Here is a 3162-nt window from a genome sequence, read left to right on the forward strand (position 1 = left end):
AAGACAGAGACTTGCTCGCCCAGGCTGGAGTGCAGTGACACGATCTCAGCTCACTGCAACCTCCACCTCCTGGGTTCAAGCAATTCTCATGCCTTAGCTTCCTGAGTAACAGACTACAGGCTCGCACCGCCACGCCCAGCTAATTTTTGTATATTTAGTAGAGACGGGATTTCATTATATTGGCCAGGCTGGTCTCAAAGTCCTGACCTCATGATCAGCTCGCCTCAGCCTCCCAAGAGCGAAACTCCGTCTCAAAAAAGAAAAGATATTTAGGTGGCATGGGGTACTGTTACTGAGAGATACATGCTGGAGTGTTGAGGGATATCTGCAACTTCAAATTTTAAAATCTGCAAATGTATAACAAATACAGAAATAAAATACAGCAAAATGTTATTCTTGAGTCTAGGTGGTAAAAAATACAAGTGATTTTTGTATTCCTTCAACTTTTGGGGGCATGGTGGCTCACGCCTCCAATCCTAGCACTTTGGGAGGCTGAGACCAGAGGATTGCTTGAGCCCAGGAGTTCAAGACAAACCTGAGCAACATGGTGAAACTCTGTCTCTACAAAATAAAAAAATTATCCAGGCATGTTGGCACACACCTGTAGTCTCAGCTACTCAGGAAGCTGAGGTGGGAGGATCCCTTGAGCGCAGGAGGTGGAGGCTGCAGGGAGCCTTGATTGTGGCACTGCACTCCAGCCTGGGCAACAGAGTTAGACCCTTTCTCAGAAAAGAGGGGGCCTGTTGAGCAACCCCTTGACTCTGAGGAGAAAACAACAAACCCCAGGATTCTGAACCAGAGAGGCCTCTGCCACAAGTCTGAAAATGTGGTTGATGCGGGCTCTCCAGACAGGTCACTGGACTCCATCGCACATCCCCTATTTATTTCTTAACTTGTTTTTTTTATAAAACAGGTGCCAATCTACCAATAAGTAATGTACATCCTCAAGCATAAGAATAGGGGCATAGGGCTGGGCACAGTGACTCACGCCTGTAATCCCAACAATTTGAGAGGGCAAGGCAGACGGATCACCTGAGGTCAGAAGTTCAAGACCAGCCTGGCCAACATGATGAAACCCCATCTCTACTAAAAATACAAAAATTAGCTGGGCGTGGTGGGGCTCACCTGTAATCCCAGCTACTTGGGAGGCTAAGGCAGGAAAATTGCTTGATCCCAGGAGGCAAAGGTTGCAGTGAGCTGAGATTGTACCACTGTACTCTAGCCTGACCAACAGAGCAAGACTATGTCTCAAAAATAAAAGGGGGGTGATAGGGTCTCAGCTAGGACCTGCCTAGAGAATATGTGGCCTACTTTGGAGACCCTTGGTTTAAACTGGGAATGAAGCAAGCAGGTCATAGGTCTCGTTCATCTTGGCATCCCCAGCATTTGGCATAGGTGCTCATTAAATGCTCATAAAATGAGTAAGTGATTGAACTAATGAATGAACAAGTCTGGCCTACTGGAGGCCACATGTGGAGTGCAGGGGAGTCGGGGAGTAAAATAAGCCATGAGCTTTCTTGGCTTCTTGGAGGCCTGGGTTTCATTACCTGGACCCACATGTGGACCTGGCAGCGGGGGTGGGGAATCCCTGAACTATTTCAGATCTTGTGCAAACCTCGAGGCATATCTGATTTCAGAGTGTGGGTCTGCTGGGAAGGGGATCCTTAGCTTACACTGTATTCCCAAATAGCCTGTCGTCCAGGCTGGAGTACAGTGGTGCAATCTCAGCTCACTGCAACCTCTGCCTCCTGGGTTCAACAATCCAAGGTTGTTAGGCTCAGTCCTGATCCAGGGCCTTCACCTCCTCCCTTGCAGAGCCTAGGAAGCCCCCTATGAGCCGACCTCACTCTGGCCCTAAGGCTGCAGAGACAGTGGGGTTTATTGTAGTTTTATAAAATTCACATGCAAGCTGGCCACAGTGGCTCATGCCTGTAATCCCAGCACTTTGGAAGGCCGAAGCAGGTGGATCACCTGAGGTCAGGAGTTCAAGGCAAGCCTGACCAACATGGTGAGACCCTGTCCCTACTAATAATACAAAATTAGCTAGGCATGGTGGCATGCACCTGTGATCCCAGCTTCTCAGGAGGCTAAGGTTGAAGAATCGCTTGAACTGGGAAGCAGAGCTTGCAGTAAGCTGGGATCGCACCACTGCACTTTAGCCTGGGCGATAGAGTAAGGCTGTCTCAAAAAAAAGGAAAAAAAATCACATGTAGTACAGTGATATTTAACCTTCTGGGGCCAGTAACCTGTTTGGGAATCCAGTGTAAACTAAGGATCCCCTTCCCAGCAAACCCACACTCTGAAATCAGATACGCCTCAAGGTTTGCACAAGATCTGAGAGGGTTCAGGGATTCCCCCACCAGGTCCACATTCGGGTAATGAATCCCAGGACTCTCAGAAGCCAAGGAAGCTCACGGCTTATCTTACTTAGTGAGATGTCCCTGGGGTGGACACCTTGCCTCTCAGCTGCTATAGGGCTCCAAGCCTCCTAGTCATTTTCAGAAGGGTTTGCAACAAAGAGAGGAGGGGTTGCTGACCCCAGTGGCCTGGGGCATCGCCAGCTCTGAACCTGGCTCTTCCCTAGGAAAGAGCCTCAGCCCCCACCTGCAGGGGGTGTATATGACGCCTCAGTTCTCTAATGGGTGCTGCTGGCAGACCCAGACTCCTCAGGCAGGCTGCTTTTGGCTCTTCTCTGAGCTCCTGCTCTGTGCTCCTGTTTTTCAGGGTAGTCTGGGTACCTGCTGGAGTGGCTCAGGTCCACAGGGCGCTTGTGTTGGCCGGACACACGCAGACCTAAGTGCTTCAACCATACTGGGGCTCCTTCCACTCTGTTCCCAAATCCAGGAGCAAGCCTCTCTGAGCACTTTCTCTGTGCAGACCAGCTCTCAGATGACCGGGAAAGGTGGTGACTCATACATTTGCAACCAGCACTTCCACAATCAGAGAGTTGGCAGCACAGGAATCTGTTTACAGACAGAGCACAGAGGCTCAGGGAGGTTGTGTGACAATCCCATTCTCTCCACCACCCTGTTATTGAGCATCTGCTATGCACCAGGCATGGTGCAGGTGTTAGAGAGGAGCTGCTCTTGGAGTCACAGTCCAACCCCGTAGAGAGATTCCTAAACATCATTTCTTTTTTCTTTTTTTTTTTTTTTTTTTTTT

Source organism: Cebus imitator, unplaced genomic scaffold, assembly GCF_001604975.1.
Source record: "Cebus imitator isolate Cc_AM_T3 unplaced genomic scaffold, Cebus_imitator-1.0 Scaffold93, whole genome shotgun sequence".
NCBI lineage: Eukaryota > Metazoa > Chordata > Mammalia > Primates > Cebidae > Cebus > Cebus imitator.